General features: G+C 39.9%; 1 long non-coding RNA gene across 1 annotated transcript in view; it reads right to left on the bottom strand.

Annotated features, from left to right (window-relative positions):
* Positions 1-6,039: 6,039 nt before the first annotated feature.
* LOC122459873 overlaps positions 6,040-17,460 on the bottom strand; it is a 91,561-nt gene continuing 80,140 nt past the window's right edge. Inside the window, exon 6 of the long non-coding RNA XR_006280830.1 lies at positions 6,040-6,861. This is a non-coding gene — a long non-coding RNA (uncharacterized LOC122459873). The remainder of the gene's footprint in view (positions 6,862-17,460) is intronic.

The following is a 17,460-nucleotide window of genomic DNA, read 5'->3' as shown; positions in this document are numbered from 1 at the left end:
TGGGGATTTGTTGTTTTCAATTAATTTGTCAGTTAAATCTCTTTTCTTCCTTTAGGAAAAAGGGGGAGAGTAGCATATTGTCCATTCAGTTGACTGAATCCTTTGTTTAAAAAGAAAAATTAATAATCAGCCAAGAAACTGAGATTTATAATGCATCTTTTAGATAGGATTATTACTAAGCAGTTAGCATTCAAGAGTAGGGACAGATTTATTGCCATGATCTCAGTGGCCCCATATACTTTTTGTATGCAGAAAAAAAGAAAAGAAAAGAAAAAGTCAGATGAGGAATTTGACCAAAACATGACAAAATTAAGGAAATTTAGCATTAGAGTTAGTGGCCATCACAATGAAAACAGAATGTAGTTTTCAGTTACACTATCTGAGAACACAGATTCCCAATGAAAATCAGTACATTGACAGTTTACTAAGCTTGTGCTGAGAAAAAACAAACTTATGAGAAGTGAATGTCTAAAGGTTCACTGTTGTGATATATATAATTCATGGATGGGCTTTTCTAAAGCACCTTAGTGACTTAAGAGCACAAGTCCAATTGAAAGCCAATGGGATTTGGGATCCCAAATCCCATTAAAGTGACTTTGAAAATTCTTCCCTATACATTTAAAATCAGTTCTTAAGACAGCTACCCCCTGCTTAGTATGGGGCCAACTCTCCTGGAGCTCCATCCTGCTTGGTCCTGAGCACTCTGGCCCTGACCTTGCAAAGTGCGTGAGCAAGTGCTTAACTTTAAGCATATGAGTAGTCCCCTAGACTTGAACGGAAAATCAAGATTGAAAAATTTCTAGGATCTTTGCAATTTTATTGGTTTGTTCTAAGGTTGCTACATTATTGTGAGAAATATAGCTACTGTGTAGATAAACTTCTCTATTACTTGTGAAATGTTTTAAGAGGTTCTCAGGGGATTACAGGCAGGGTTACTAAATTTACAGAATTCTACCTCATCATATATTTCTGTGCAGGGTCATAGAAGTTGCCAGTTTTGAGTAAAAATTCTTTTTATATCTACTACTTCTGTTTTCCCCCAAGCCACTTAAGTACTGGTTAAACAGCAGCACTTTGTAAGTTTCTTTAGCTAGCTGTTTATACCTTTTGCAGGGAATTACTCCATCTTCTCCATGCTTCTGAAATAGAGGTTGGTTGCTGTGTTAGCATCTAAATTAATCCAGGGTGTCTAAGTACCTTCCCATTGCTTATTTTTTCATCCATTCTATGTTCTGATCCGTTAAACAGATCTTAGTCTCATAACCACAAAAACCTTGACCATAACCATTATTAACCTTATTCTCCCATTCCCTCCAGCATGCAAGTCATTCAGCTGACCAGTGAAGACCGACTGCATAAGAGAGGCTGAAGATAACTGAGTCACAACTCATATTCCTGTAAGTACTCTCTGTTATGCTGTACTTGGGTGTTCCTAATGCAACCTACAGAGACATGTACTTAGCACTGACTTATGTAAAGAGTAGCATGTACTTGTCTGGGTGACAACATCACAAATGAAAGGAGGACTATGAAAATAAAAAGACAGGGATCTGGGTCAGAAACAACAACATTTGAAGTCAAGTGTAGCCCTAAATCTAGGTCCAACCCTGCCTTAATGTTTAAGTTCTTCCCGTGAGGTGCTGAACACTTTCAACTACTACTAACCTCAGTGAAAGCTAAGGACACTCAGCACCTTGCCAGAGTTGCTCATCACCTTGCATGATTTGGTCTTCTCTGAACTGTAATCAGCCCAGTTAATATTTGATCTCAGGTAGTCTACAGGGTATTGGACACCTTATATGCTGTTACATGTCATCAGTCTCAGATAGCTATGTCAATGAACACTCATACACAATCCAAAACAAGTTAGCAGAACCCAGCAATTTAAGAGCAGGAGGACATGATACAAGTAATGGAATTTACAGAAATTGCAAACGTAAGTCAGCTAATACAACAAATGGCATTTATTTAATGAATTATTTTACAAACAATTAGTCCATAATCTAGACCAGAAACAAGAGCTGGGAAAAATATATATACTTCAACACATCAGCTGCTTTTTCCAGCAGCTTGATTTATAGAACCAAATTGAGTGAGTGAAATTAAGATAAGTGTTTAGTGAGTGGAACTCATTTAGATCTATACATTAAAAATTTGTAAATTCTAATAGGAGCATTAGATTTATTATAAATGGTTAAACAGAATGCAGTGTGAATGTAGAGGCTTGCCTTAGGTCCACCACATTTGTCAGTGTACTGCTGGTTCCCAATTCTTTCTGAACATTTTCCAGGAATGTACTTAGCATGTGACCTTTACGTGGCTGCACAGTTTCCCCAACTGTTTTCATAGCTCATAAAGTGTTTAGGAAGTGTTTATAAAAATTGCTCAAGGAAACTGTGCCACAAAGAACTTGAGCTTCATGGGTCTCAGTGGTACAGCTTTGATTTAGTTCTCTAAGAAGGGATTTTGTATTGTAAATGCCCTAGTAACATCTGCATACAGCTCCTCCTGGGATAGCACTGAGACACTCGGGTTTAATGTGTGTTATTTGGCTGAGATTCTTCAACATGTGATGGTTGACTTATCTCCCTCATGAAATCACACATGCAAGTGTTTCTCCTCTTCACTTATTGATGGACACTTTCAGTTATCTAACTGTGATGGGAAGAGATTATGTCATAAATACCATAGCAGAATCCACAAAGAATCCTTTGGAATGCAACATATGTATTGTCAAACCCGAAGTGTACTGCTGGATCCAAAGTCCTGACTTATGGTACTTGACCTATTGACCTATGAGTATTCAGATACCTTCTCACGTATGCTCTAGCAGCTTATTTGGAGAGATGTAGCCAGAGGAGTGTTACAAACAAGTTCTCAGTATATAGCTCTCCAGAGAATACTTGGATGGAGAAAGAATGATAATGTTTCTAAGAAACAATGGTTAGCTAAACTTAATTAATCAAGCCAAATTTATCACTAGTGTGGAGGAATTCTTTCGCTTGACCACAGAAATAGAATTGATTTTAACTGTACATTAACTTCAAAATTATCACCACCCAAATCAGCTGAGATTCGACAAAAACAACATAAAATAACCAAATTTTCACAATATCTTCCCTTGTTTATAACCTCAGAATATTACTTCTATTGTTAGTTTACCTGTAAGTCCTCAAATGCAGGACCTTCCAAATACCAATCATTTCTAATTTCTGGTACTGATCAGAGGGGCATAGTATCAGAACGGGAGAACTCTTCTCCCAGACTAAAGTCTTAATCAATTGGGCTAAATAGTTTTAGTCTCCTGTGAGCTGTAATACTTTGGTCTAATATTGGGTTTCGTGTTCATGTCCTGGGTGGTGGTGTTGGCTTGTGGGATGCTGGAGGTCAGACTAGATGATCTGGCAGTCCCTTCTGGCCTTAACCTCTAGAACTCCTTTTAATGATAGCACTTCTCTAGCTCATGAATGTTTTAACAAAGGCTGAGTATAGTCTGTCCTTAATTAAAATCACAAAATCAGGTTCCTGTAATTGAAGTATCTACTATGGAAAAAATAATTGGGTCATTATCCAAAAGGATCAAGTATGTGACCCTTCTCAGAATTCATTTGATCATGAACACCAGCTGCAACTGCAGTTACTCACTTCCCAGTTGTAGTTAGGTACTGCAAACTTAAAGAAAAATGGCCAATGATGGTTGTGATGCTGGCAGGCTAGGTGTCAGTTCATGCCAATGGCCCAGAGGCTCACTGAATACTGACAAATGCATAGCTGGAAACTAGTCTGGCTTACCTGTGGAGTTAGTAATATCTATTTTAACTATACAATTATAACAATGTATTTAGACTAAGAATGCTTGTTGGATGTTTCATGTATTAATCCTACTTATAATATGTGTATCCCATTGTATAAAGTTATATTGAATGTTTGCATTGTAAACCTCTAATTGTGTGATTACCTCAATTAATGCTTCTTTTCCTGTTTGGTGAAAGTGCTCATCCTGCAAAAGAGGCATCATGTAGCATCAAAGGACAGGGACCTTATAGACTCCTGCGTCCCTAAAGGAAGGGGAAACTTGTGCATGAACTCATCCCTTCATCTTGGATCCTGGGCTGAAGGGGATAAAAATCCCTGCAAAGAGAAACTGGGACCTTTATACTGTCTGGACTCTGAGGGGCAAAGGTGCCTAAACATAAGCAAGAGATTCCCATGCTGCTTGGCACAGGTCGGTCTTAAAGTATGTATAGAGATTTATAAAAGATAATATAATCTGCTAATTCTTTTGTGTTTCCTGTTTTAACTTTGTAAACAACAACATTTATTTTTGTAGTTAAACTGACTAAAGATTTATGCCAGGTGTTGTTTGGTTTGATGCGAGTACAGTTAACCTGTGGTAAGTGGCTGGTCCTTTAGAAGTAAGTTGAGTATTGTCATTTTTTTGGTGTAAGTGACCATTTATTTATTTAGTCCAGCTTGCCATTAACTCCATGGTAAGACAGAGTGCTTTAGGATTAATACTTATTAGTGGGTTGGTGAAATCTAATTATAGAACATATAACCCATTTAGGGCTTCTGCCCTGGTTTTTTGACAGTCTGTCCTAAATTTGGCACTCATGGTTGTGAGTCACTCCAGACTGCATGACAATAGTATCACTATATTCTTTGTTCCAGTAACACAAAAGGGGCTCCCTTCTGGTTTGAAAAAGGAAGACAGTTAATGGTCTTCATGTCTTTTGGTATTACCAACATAGGTGGTGCCAGCTTTCAGGTCCGTTCTCTCAATTCTCCATTCAGGTGGTGATGGCTTGAGAAAGTGAACTGCTAAAGCTATTCTAACATTTTTATCCTGTTTTAGGGAGAAAAATGTGTGTTACATCTCCTTCCAGGATAAAATTTCTGATGAATCAGTGGAGGAACTGAACTTGCACTCTTCAGTCAGAAAGGATTATGCCTGCAGATCATCTGGGAGCCAATTTTCTTTTCATGTCAGTTTGAGTTCATTTTTCAATCTTATATTTCTGGCTGTCTGCAATATGTTTGTGTTGTTTAGACCACTCACTAGTTTGTTTGTTTATTTTACATTCACACATTATTCCCCTTCCACCCCTGATCAAGAGCATAACCATGGCTGATCAGATAAATATGATATTGTAATATTCTGCCTTCTCTCCTCTGTCTATTGGATGGACCTGCTCAAATGGTTATCATTTCATGGTTGTCCCACCCTTTAGTGGCTGGCCAAAAGATATATAAAAGTCCTGCTCTTGTAGAGAGAGAGATTTTCCTTTAGCTCAGTTCAGATCTCTGTCATTTGAGCATAAGTTTGAGACTTTTCTGTTCTCATAGAGTATCTGGGTTGGAAGGGACCTCAGGAGGTCATCTAGTCCAACCCCCTGCTCAAAGCTGGACCAATCTCCAACTAAATCATCCCAGCCAGGGCTTTGTCAAGCTTGACCTTAAAAACCTCCCTAGGTAACCCATTCCAGTGCTTCATCACCCTCCTAGTGAAAACGTTTTTCCTAATATCCAACCTAAACCTCCCCCACTGCAACTTGAGACCGTTACTCCTTGTTCTGTCATCTGCTATCACTGAGAACATCCTAGATCCATCCTCTTTGGAACCCCCTTTTAGGTAGTTGAAAGCAGATATCAAATCCCCCCCTCCTATTCTTCTCTTCTGCTGACTAAATAATCCCAGTTCCCTCAGCCTCTCCTCATAAATCATGTGTTTCAGCCCTCTAATAATTTTTGTTGCATTTATGTATGCAGTAACCTGAAAACCATGCTGTCTGTGGATCAGTGGTCATTCAGTATAATATTGTAACATATTGCTTCAAAGATTTTGAAGTTTATTTTCAGGATAGAGGCACAAGAACTGGGCTGTTAAGGAAAGAATGGGCAGCATGCCTTTCTTATAGTCGCAGCATGTAAATTTTAAAACCTATTTCAAAACAATTTATACTTCATTGCTGGAGAGCGATTAGGTATAAAAACATGAGAACACCTATTATGAAAAGGGAAAATATTTTTCCCCAGGTCCCTAAAAAGCTATCAGGATCAATTCAACTCTTCGTATAAATGCCTATCATTTCCTTGTAAATGAAAAGCCAGATTTTGTAAAGCTAGTCTCTACCACTAAATTGCAAATCACAAATAAGTGTAATTGCAGTTTTGTGCCTGCATCTATTTGTGGCTGAAATTAAGGTCACTTTGATATCAAAGTACTTGATTCAAGTGGGCAATAAAGAGCTAGAAATCCAAGTGACCTTAACTGAGTACACAGAGTTTCAGATTAAATAAAATAAAAATGAAGCCCAGTTATGTCTGAGCTTAAAATATGCAACCTGCTAATTTTACACAAAGCAAAATACAGTGGAACATGAGAACTTCAGTTAAAACCAGATAATGCCTGAGGTGCAAGGTGTCCTTATGCCCCAGCACCGGGTATGTATATTACCTAAGGGTGGAGAGGAGAGAAACCACCATGGAACCTATGTCTCACCTCACACGTAAGGCACAGACTGAGTGGAACCTTGACTCTGCTCCTCATTTGGAGGATGTACTCCACACCAGGTATAGGGTGGGAACAGGGTTCATCCTGTCTGGAGTACAAAGGCAGTTGGGAGGTAGATTGACAACAGGGACTTTAATTCGGCTAGGTGCAAAGCAAAGCTTGCAAAACTGACTTCTTTTGTCTTCTACAGTGATATTACCTGCACTGTCCTCAAGAGACGATCCTTGATGGTAGCTCAAGTACATTTATTCAGCCTCTTTCTTCCAGTGCCACCTCCTTGCTTTCTTCCCGATTCTGCTTCCGGACTGAACTGTGGTGGAAGGAGGTTCTCTCTTTCCTGCCCTCACCTATATTAAAAGGCAGAGTACCTATCAGTCACTTTGATAATCAACACAATTATCTTGTGTTCAAAAGCACAAATTAGTATTCAAGAATACAGAAAACAAATAAATACCACAGTTTTAAAACAGGATTCATATAAACTATTTTAGCACCTAAGCCTGAAGTTCTTAGTCAAGAACAACTCCCATTAGAATGATAAAAAGAAAAGGAGTACTTGTGGCACCTTAGAGACTAACAAATTTATTAGAGACATAAGCTTTCGTGAGCTACAGCTCACTTCATCGGATGCAGCTCACGAAAGCTTATGCTCTAATAAATTTGTTAGTCTCTAAGGTGCCACAAGTACTCCTTTTCTTTTTGCGAATACAGACTAACATGGCTGCTACTCTGAAACCTGTCATTAGAATGATAGTAGGTGTTTAGTTTACCTGTCTTGAGGTATCTTCTCTCTTCCCCTGAGTCTTCATCTGGTACTGCCTCAAATGGTCAGCACTCTTATTGAAGCTGACCAAATCTCAGCAGCTTTGCATTGCCACATTATAGCTCCTTGTTCATTTCTTTTTATAATCTGACTAAAAATCTCTACTCTACTCTCATATTTCAATTGAAGTTCTTTTAAGGTAGATTCTCTTGTAGGAGTCAGTTTGGCTACTGCTTACTCCAGGTAGTGTTGAGCTCCATCAAAACAGTTAACTCTTCAATTCCAGCCCAACATGAGCATTGGGTGGGTAGGAAATAGAAAAGTATGTATTCAATTAAAGGGGGTTAATTCCTTCTTTGCTCAATTAAGCTTCAGTCCTTCAACTACTGCCAAACAGAAACAAGACTGGCAGCTAGCACTAGCCATTACTAGATCTAGAAACAATTCACCAAGGAAAGGACCCAGGAATGTCCTTTAATCCATGTCCCCTTTAGTCAGAAGCAGGGGGGCTCCTCATATTCATACAGGACATGTGCAGGTAACTTTTCTCCTTACTCTACAGGTCAGCTGGCCATTTACACAAGCATTTCCTCCAATAAAAATGTATATCTATTCAAGCATTTAGATAAGTCTGCCTTCCTTAAAATAGTCATTTAACACATACAAACTAACAAAGCATCCGATGAAGTGAGCTGTAGCTCACAAAAGCTTATGCTCAAATAAATTTGTTAGTCTCTAAGGTGCCACAAGTACTCCTTTTCTTTTTGCGAATACAGACTAACACGGCTGCTACTCTGAAAGCAAAAGTGATAATATGCACTTTCCTCTATGGTCTCAAGTTGCAGTGGGGGAGGTCTAGGTTGGATATTAGGAAACACTATTTCACTAGGAGGGTGGTGAAGCACTGGAATTGATTACCTAGGGAGGTGGTGGAATCTCCTTCCTTAGAGATTTTTTTATGAGCCGGCTTGACAAAGCCCTGGCTGGGATGATTTAGTTGGGGTTAGACTAGATGACCTCCTGAGGTCTCTTCCAACCCTAATCTTCCATGAAACTAATGCAGTGATAAAATGACAGCAACACTCCAATACAATATAGCTTTCTTCTAAAGGTATCAGATGTTTTAAGTATTCTTTCTGATTTTAACATGTAGACCCATCAGGATTTTTAATTTATATACAATCTAATTCACAGAGGAATTCATAAAGTTAGAGGGAACAGTGCATGCTCTACTCTAATCAAAGTTTGTATAGAATGTCAATACCACCACCCAGGAAAGAAAAATTTCTGTAAACACAAGAGAAGCTCTGATGAATTCAGGCTATGATTAGTCTATTTAGTATGAAAAGGGGCCAGATTCTGTAGAGTTTCTTCACCCTATTCTTAAGGCTGCCCTAGTCTTCAGCAAACCCTGAATAGAGGAGGCATAAGCCACTTCCACTCAGACACTGTGCTGGTACCAGCACTGAATCTGTGTCCATACTTCTGCCCCTGAGCCTTTTGAAAGAGTAAACATAATAAGCATTGTGAAGGGTTGCTGCAAGATTGTAACAAGATAAAGTATGGAGCACATGAATTCAGGAGGGCGGTTGTTATCAAGACTGCTATTTGTACTGACTTTTCTGCCATCCCTTTTGACTGTCCTGACTACAATAGTTATTCTGGATTTTCACTGGTGTAAATGAGAGCAGAATTTACCCCAAGGTGTTTACCAACATTCTTCTGAGTTTATAGAAGCATCCATTTTATTCTTCTCAAATTTAAACAACCAGAGCTACCAAGCTGATAATTTCAACATTCATCTAACCTTGAAATACAGCAGTTAATTCTTCCCTAAGGACTATCAAAAGACTAATAAAGTAACTACCTAGTATTAGCTTGCAGTCCTTGGACAATAGTAAAAAAAGTGTAAGGTTTTGGATAAAAACATCCAAGGATTTTATGATTTGAACACATTTTAAAAGAAAAAAAAGGAGTGACTCAAATTTTCATGAGAAATCTGCCTCTAGGAAAAAAAGCTGTATAATGGGACTTAATATCAATCCTGCCTAAAAAGCATCAGAACAGATACTGAAAGACAAAAAGCAAATTAAATTGCCAGGAGCTATCCCAAGATTCTATTTCCCTGCTACCATGGATGGTTATTTTGCTACCACATATGTTCAGTGTTCTGAACAATTAACAAAATCATACTTATTATGCCTGTTTAATGATTATACAGGAGAGTCTATAGGACTCCCTCCACTCTTATACAACACTGACTGTCAGTCCTATCCTGTAGGCATTAGCGAGCAGGATTATGCCCTTGTGTGCTCTCAAGCTCAGGTATAGCTAGAGATCTGAATAAAGGCACATTGTGCTCCTGATCTCAGTCTATCCATAAGTTCCCAGGACAAGCTAGTGCTTCTTGTATGATCACTTCTGCGTGTGTGTGTGATTGTATTGCACATGGGAGCAGTTACTATAGATGTAGATTTCCAGCCATGTTTTAATAAAAGGCTGGATGATTTTTTTTAAAGCTGCCAGTCGCCTTAAGAAATGGTGCCCCCAGGAAATAAAAGAAAGTGGTACACCATTAAATCCTCCCACATTTCAATTTAGAAGTAATGTAATGTTGGCTCTGATCCCATTGAAGAAGACTGCATACTACGCACAGATTTTTGAGATGGTGGGGGTCTCCTTTCATAGAGGTCTGTAAGATTAAAGAAAACAAAAAAACCTTAAAGCAGGCAGTTTTATATTCAGAACTGAAACCTAACACTATTATCAACAAGTGGCCATTTTGATTTCTTTAAATGAAGTATGCAGGACTTAATGTACTCAGCCTGATATCCTCTCTAATGCTTGAAGTAACTCCCGGAATACAGTGGCTCCATGGACAGAAGGTCCATCTACAAAAGGTGCCTGCAAACCCCACTCTGCCAGGGGCTCAGAGCCAGTTAGGCCAGCCCCGAACGTCAACAGAAAGGGGCATTGCCAGGGGATGCACTCATTCAGGTATTGTGCTTTGTTTTTTCCATTGAAGCTCTGACTCAGTTTAAAACACTGCCCACCCACCCTCCGGGGAAACTCCTGTCTTGGGCAAAACAGCTTTGTGTGAGGATGAATCAAGCCATGTGTGTCATTATTTCTATGTGTGTAGTTGTTTTGGTTTGTTCTTTATATTTGTCACAAACCTAATTAAATAAGCCTTAAAATATGCTTGCCATGATATAAAACAGCCCTGCCTTGAATCACATGAGCTCTTCGCTGAAGCGGAACGGGAAAAAATGGGGAAAAATTATAACAAAAAATTGGAATGCAGTACTTTCTGTAGGAAATAAAATTCACTCTCCCTTGCCACGCCCTACCCCCTCCTACACTTGTATGGCACGCAAGAAACCATCAGAACAGCTGCTTAGAGTGGTGTTTATGGGGGGAAGATGGGTCTCTGAGGAGTTAGAACTTCATATCGAGTTCCTAGAATGTTGCCAGGCTGTAGAACATGCTATGACATTTCTGTTTGATTCCATATTTATATAAAACCCTTTTCTCTCTTGCCTTATAACCAATGAAACCTGACAACCAAGAGGAAAATAAAATCTCGGATAAACTAAAAGGAGTACTTGTGGCACCTTAGAGACTAACAAATTTATCTGAGCATAAGCTTTCGTGAGCTACAGCTCACTTCATCGGATGCATTCAGTGGAAAATACAGTGGGGAGATTTATATACACACACAGAGAACATGAAACAATGGGTTTTATCATACACACTGTAAGGAGAGCGATCATGTAAGATGAGCTATTACCAGCAGGTGCGGGGGGGCAGGGGGTAGGAAGAAAACCTTTTGTGGTGATAATCAAGGTGGGCCATTTCCAGCAGTTGATAAGAATGTCTGAGGAACAGTGGGGGTGTGGGGGGTGGAGGGGAAATAGTTTTACTTTGTGTAATGACCCATCCACTCCCAGTCTCTATTCAAGCCTAAATTAATTGTATCCAGTTTGCAAATTAATTCCAATTCAGCAGTCTCTCGTTGGAGTCTGTTTTTGAAGTTTTTTTGTTGAAGGATAGCCACTCTCAGGTCTGTAATCAAGTGACCAGAGAGATTGAAGTGTTCTCCAACTGGTTTTTGACTGGTTATGGTTCTTGACGTCTGTTTTGTGTCCATTTATTCTTTTACATAGAGACTGTCCAGTTTGACCAATGTACGGGCAGGAGGGTCTCGTGGGCCACCGTAGTGGGTGCCCACCCCACCCCTAAGAGCCAGAGGGACCTGCTGGGGGGCGAGGTGCGGAGTCCCAGTGCTGCTTACCTGGGGCAGCTCCCAGGAAGCATCCAGCAGGTCCTTTACTCCTAGGGATGGCAGAGTGTAGTTGGGGGGGAGCAGGGGGAGCAGCTGCTCTCCCCACTGATCACATCAAAAGTGGCGCCTTAGGGGAAAATTTTGTGGGTACAGAGCACCCACCGGCAGCTCCCCGCCTCGCGCCCAGCCCCAGATCACCTCACCTCCTCTCCACCTCTGCCCCTGAACGCCCCGCCCCGCTCTGCTTCTCTGACCCCCACCCCGGCTTCCCATGAATCAGCTGTTCAGCGGGAAGCCGGGGAGGGCTGAGAAGCAGACGGCAGCTTCACACTCAGGCCGAAGGGTGGTGGAGGTGAGCTGGGGCGGGGAGCGGTTCCCCTGTGCGCCCCCCCCGGGTTACCTGCTGCAGTGTGGGCGGCCCTCCTCACGCCCCTCCCCCGCCCCAGCTCACCTCACCTCCGCCTCCCTGGGCCCGAGTGTGAAGCCGTCGCCTGCTTCTCAGCCCTCCCCGGCTTCCCGCGCAAACAGCTGATTTGCGGGAAGCCGGGGGGGGCGGCGAAGCAGAGCGGGGCAGCATGTTCAGGGGAGGAGGTGGAGGTGAGCTGGGGCTGGGGCGGGGAGCTGCCGGTGGGTGCTCTGCATCCACAAAATTTTCCCCTTGGGTGCTCCAGGGCTGGAGCACCCACGGAGGTGGCGCCTAAGGTGCCACTTTTGGCCGGTTAAATTTAGAAGCCCTCTTAGAACCGGTTGTCCCTCATGGAACAATCAGTTCTAAAAGGGCTTCTAAATTTAACAGGTTCCAGCAAACTGGTGCAAACCGGCTCCAGCTCACCACTGGGTGAAATAATAGTAAGTGGAGAAACTCAGAACGCCCCAGATCCAGTTGACACCAGTTCAGAGCTGGAGAGAAAGCAAGAAAAGGGAACTAGGCATGGTGTCTTATACAGCACATTATGCAGATGTCACGGATGTATATCTATATTTGTTCTAGTACCCCAATCATCATAATGCCTGCCCCTTTTCCATTTGTGGCATTCTGTGTGCCCATAATTAACATTTGTGTCAATCCTAATAATTCCTATGCATGTCAGTGTAGTTTAACTACTTACCTATTGCTAATTGCAACCGCTCCCCGAAACTCCCCTATTACAGAATTTTGCAGTGCATTGTCCCTTTTATGGTCTCTTGTTTACCTTCTCTGAATGAAATTTGAAAATTATGACCTTCTGGACTGTACTAGGTTAGCTAAAACCCAGCCTTTAGCATAAATTCTGATAGGCCTCATACTAATACAACAAATCCTTAACAGAACAAGCCTTATAACCCAATTGCTTACGTTCATCTACTTGCCCCCCAGTGCTTGTTTCAAACTATAAGCAAACCATCAAGGTCAGTCATAAACCCCTGATAATATCATTACACTTACCACAAACAGCAAATGCAGGGGAAGTAGGGGAAAGGTCAACACTTGTATGATATGGAAGTTCTGATATTGTCTTGCATGTGCTTTTGCCATTTATGAATTTATGTAGACTGGTGAAAGTCATATAACACTAATAAAATCACTTATGGCTAGCCTATTGGTATCTATCTATTGTATTCCAGGCAATCAAATCAATTTCATTTCCTTCATTCACAAGAAACCCCATATAGCTAAACACAGCACACAGGAAACAGTTACAAAAGGAGCTCAATCACCTTGGATATACTTGACCGGGGAGCTTGCTTGTTCTATTTTAAAAAGAAAAATACTACAAAGGTAGTTTGTTTGGTACCTATGAACCCATCCTAAAAGATCCAATCCTGCAGTTCCTCGCTAGCAAAATTCCCATGGATTTTTATGTGAGTTCCATGCGTGGAATGACTAATGGATTTGGTGCTCAATCCAAAACCCATTGAAATCCTATTTTCCCATTCACTTCACAAAAAAATTTCCAGTTCAGCTGCTGTTATGATTATGCAACCTCAATCTTCTCCATCAAACCCTACCAAAGACTCATTTCTTTCAGAAGGGCTTACAAACTGGCCTCTGCTCAACTAGCCTAGTCCCAGTGCCTGAAGCCCCAGTTCACTGAAGTGTGTAAGAAGTCCCATTGACCTTGAAGCACCTTGCTGACTCTGGGCCTTACGTTGTTCCCAGAAACCATAAATTCAGTAACACTCACTCAGTCATGAACTTCTATTGATAAAAGAAAAAAGGAACCCACAAAACATGTATACAACAAAAGCATACCATAAGAATTTTTTACTGCAAGTCTCATTCTCCTAATACTCTACTCTGCTCTTCTTTGATACCCCTTAGCATTCTTTTTCTAGATTCTCCCACCATTATTGACAATGAATATTAATTACTCACATAAGTAGTCACTGAATTCCGTGGAACTGCTTACATGAAATACCACTACTCAGTGTTAGTAAGGGTAGCAGAATTTGGTCCTTCGATTGTAAAACCTTTGGGGCAGGAACCTGTGTTTTATACTTTCAAGCACCTAACACACCTATGGGGATGGATGTATAGACAGATAGATCCTCATATCAGAAGAATATGAAATATTCCATTATATGTGATTTTGAGTGTCATTTCTAAATGTATTTTCTTAGAAATAAATCCACAGCAGGTAAAAGCAGTTTACATGTTCTGCTAGCTTTCTTTACAAAATAAAAGTAGGAAAGACAGAATGACAGTATAAATCTGTATTTGGCTATCCCACACTGATGACAGAGAAAAAATAACAGAGAAGCACAATGTAAATATTTTTCACAGCTGCCATGCACATTATGCAAGGCAATTGGTGGTCAGAAAGTATAGCAGACTTGCTCGATTACTGGAGTACCCACACACACACACACACACACACACACACACACAGAGCTAGATTCAATATTTGTGTATGCTATTGCAGTCCTTCTTTTTACCAGGATCTTCCTGGATTTTATACAGCATTTCTACTGTGTGAGGGAAACAGGAGACGACTTCCTCTAGCCAACCCAGTAGGAACTGCTAATCTTGTCTCAGCTGAAGTGACTTTCTGCATACCTTGCAAACATAGGACCAAATTCTCTTTAGCTTCTCTGGGGCATTCTTGCTAACTTCAGTGGCCGCACTGGAGTAACTGAAAACAGAATTTGGCATGAGATGTCACTGACAGATCAATTTTATAGCCTACATAATGTACATACTCTATTCTACTTATGTATAAAGAACTAGGATTCTTCTGAAACCACTGTTACTAAAAGGCACAAGATTCCCTTCTAATGAACAACAAAGTCCTTGAGACTTAACATCTCTGTATTGCAGCATATTTCCTTACCTGAACAGTGAATTCCTTTGAATAATACTGAGCTCTGTTGTAGGTGAAATTATACACTCCAGGGATGGCATCATTAAAGTCAACAAGAGTTTTGTCATTGACTTCAATTTTACCCCAAGACTGTAGGTACTTTAACCGATCCAAAGAACAAGGGACACTATCAACCTGAATTTTTTTAATTGACTAATTTTAAAAAAAAATTTCTGATTGAGAAAAAACTTTACATAGTAATTGTATTTCTTTTATTTCTTTTAATTAGAAGATTTTCTTCTTCCCTCAATGTTTCAAAACATCTTTGGGTAGATCAGAGAACACTACAACTGAACATATACAGGCTTCCTTTCCTTCCCACTGTCTTTCCTCTCTGTGTACATTCCCGTTTACTACCTCTTTAATGGTCACTGCAGCAGCAATGGTGAAACTAAACACCCTCTTGCAGAGTCTCAGGAAGAGTGTGCACTACTGGCAAAACAATGAAACCTTCTATAGATTAGATTAAAAAAAAAGAATAAATATTCTACTTTTCTGTTGGTTACTTAATAATAATAGTAAGGACAAAATTTCCAAGTGGAATTGTGATTCTCAATTTAATTGCGTCTCTAAGTCAGATGGAAGCAAAATGATGTGTGATTAGGGATGCTCAACCTTTTATTGGTCTAATTTGGGATCCACTGTGAAATCACGGATTTGAAACTTGCTGGCTCATATTACACTTAGCACACACTTTCAAGGGAGGCACAGAGAAGAAATATATTCATAGAAAATATATGGAGTCAAATCCTCAGCTGGTGTAAATTGTCATAGCTCCATGGAAGTTGGTGGAGAAGAACTGCCTTATAATGAAAAATGGAGCAGAGAGGGAAGAAAAGAAAAATAGGAATGAAGAAACAGATACAATAGATGTACTCTACAAACATCACCATTAAAAGCGTTACAGTTTTGCCTTTGCCGGTACATAATGTTAAAGCAACATGCTCCGTGGTCTTGATCCTGCAAGGCGTTGAGCATTCTGGCTCCAATAAGCAAAGTGTTTAAGTATGTACTTAACTTTATGCATATCAGTAGTCCCCTTGACTTACTGGATCGTGGCCAAAGAGCTCAGTAACTTGCAGGGTTGAGCCCCATATTTGTATAAGAAATATTGTGACTACCTTGGGAAAAATTAATTACTTGCACAGGCATCTGTAAAGATTTTAATGTACTCAGGACACCCAACTGTATATGAATAGGTTTTTATGGGGGGAGGCTTCTACTCCTAAAACATTCAAGAGATTTCTTCTTAGTTAGAAAAAAGAAAAAGCTACTCAGTCATTAGTCAAGGACAAACCCAACAACGTAGGTTTGAATTATACAGGTGGGAAACAAGATGAGGGGAAATGAAGGATTTTAATTACAGGAGGAAATATTCACTTCATGAGTTGAAAAATTACTTTGAGAGGTTCATAACACCTTGAATTCCACAAGGTTTGCCCACCCCTAGAACCAAAGGATTTTTTTTAAAGCCTTATATGATAAAATGATTTATGCTCTGGGGAAAATGCAGAAATCCAGGTACCTTGTTTGTTTGTTTTAATCTCATTTTGAGTTCCAATTACAAAATATCAGAGCCTCAGATTAATGTTTTTAACCACTTCCTTTGTACTGAGAACTAAGAATTAACAAATCCAAATGTTTGAACTGTGACCCTCACTCCCCACCCTCAAAGTTCCTTTGGCTGATTGTTTCATGAATATAAAATATAACAAAATAAAAACCATTATGTTGGGAACTGAATAGTTTACAAGAATTTTTTTTTAAACTTCACAAACTGGTTTCAGGCCCACCTCAGGGTCTGAGAGAATTAAACTTGGTGATTTAAGCTCAACCCCATAGATGGTGTTATTCTGCATCAACCAGGACACCTTATTTTGCAGAATTCGACACTTATCTGCTGTCTCTCTGAATAAGCAAAACAGAACTTGACATCCATGGAAATTAAATTATCTCCTACCCCTAGAGTTGGTCATCTTCCCAGGTCAGGGTTACATGAATGAATGAGGGACTCACATTTCACTGCTTGTACCAGCACTCTGATTAGACAGAGATCCTGTCTTTCTTGAGTTTTTGACAGGGCTTTAAAAATATATGGAGAATAATACAGGTTTAAATAAATCATTAGCCATGGAAGTGTGTTTAAATTGAAAATTTGGTGGTTTTGTTAAAAGAAGAAAACACGGTCACATAGCCCTTTTGAAACATAAGGTTTGCACTGATTCACATAAACTATACATAAACATTAGGAAAAAGATTATGAAATTTTGGAACACTGCTGGTGGGGCCTGTGAAAGAAGAGACACTGCAAAAGAAAACAAAGACTATTTGTCAGGCATTGCAATCGCAAGCAAGCAGAGAATAGATGGTTTTGCAAGTAATCTTATGTTTCACAAATGTTTACAATGTATGAAAAGCCTAAAGGCACTTTTAAAAAAAAAAGGCAGGAAAACCACCACAGCTACATCATCAGGACCACCATAAAAAGTTCTGGGACCTCAAGAATTTGGAAGTCCAACATAGGCCCCCTTGATTGAATTAATCAAATTCATGTTTG

This window comes from Dermochelys coriacea, chromosome 4 (genome assembly GCF_009764565.3).
Source record: "Dermochelys coriacea isolate rDerCor1 chromosome 4, rDerCor1.pri.v4, whole genome shotgun sequence".
NCBI classification, from domain to species: Eukaryota; Metazoa; Chordata; order Testudines; family Dermochelyidae; genus Dermochelys; species Dermochelys coriacea.
Note: the sequence above shows the minus strand (reverse complement) of the source record. Positions and strands in the feature narration are given on the sequence as shown.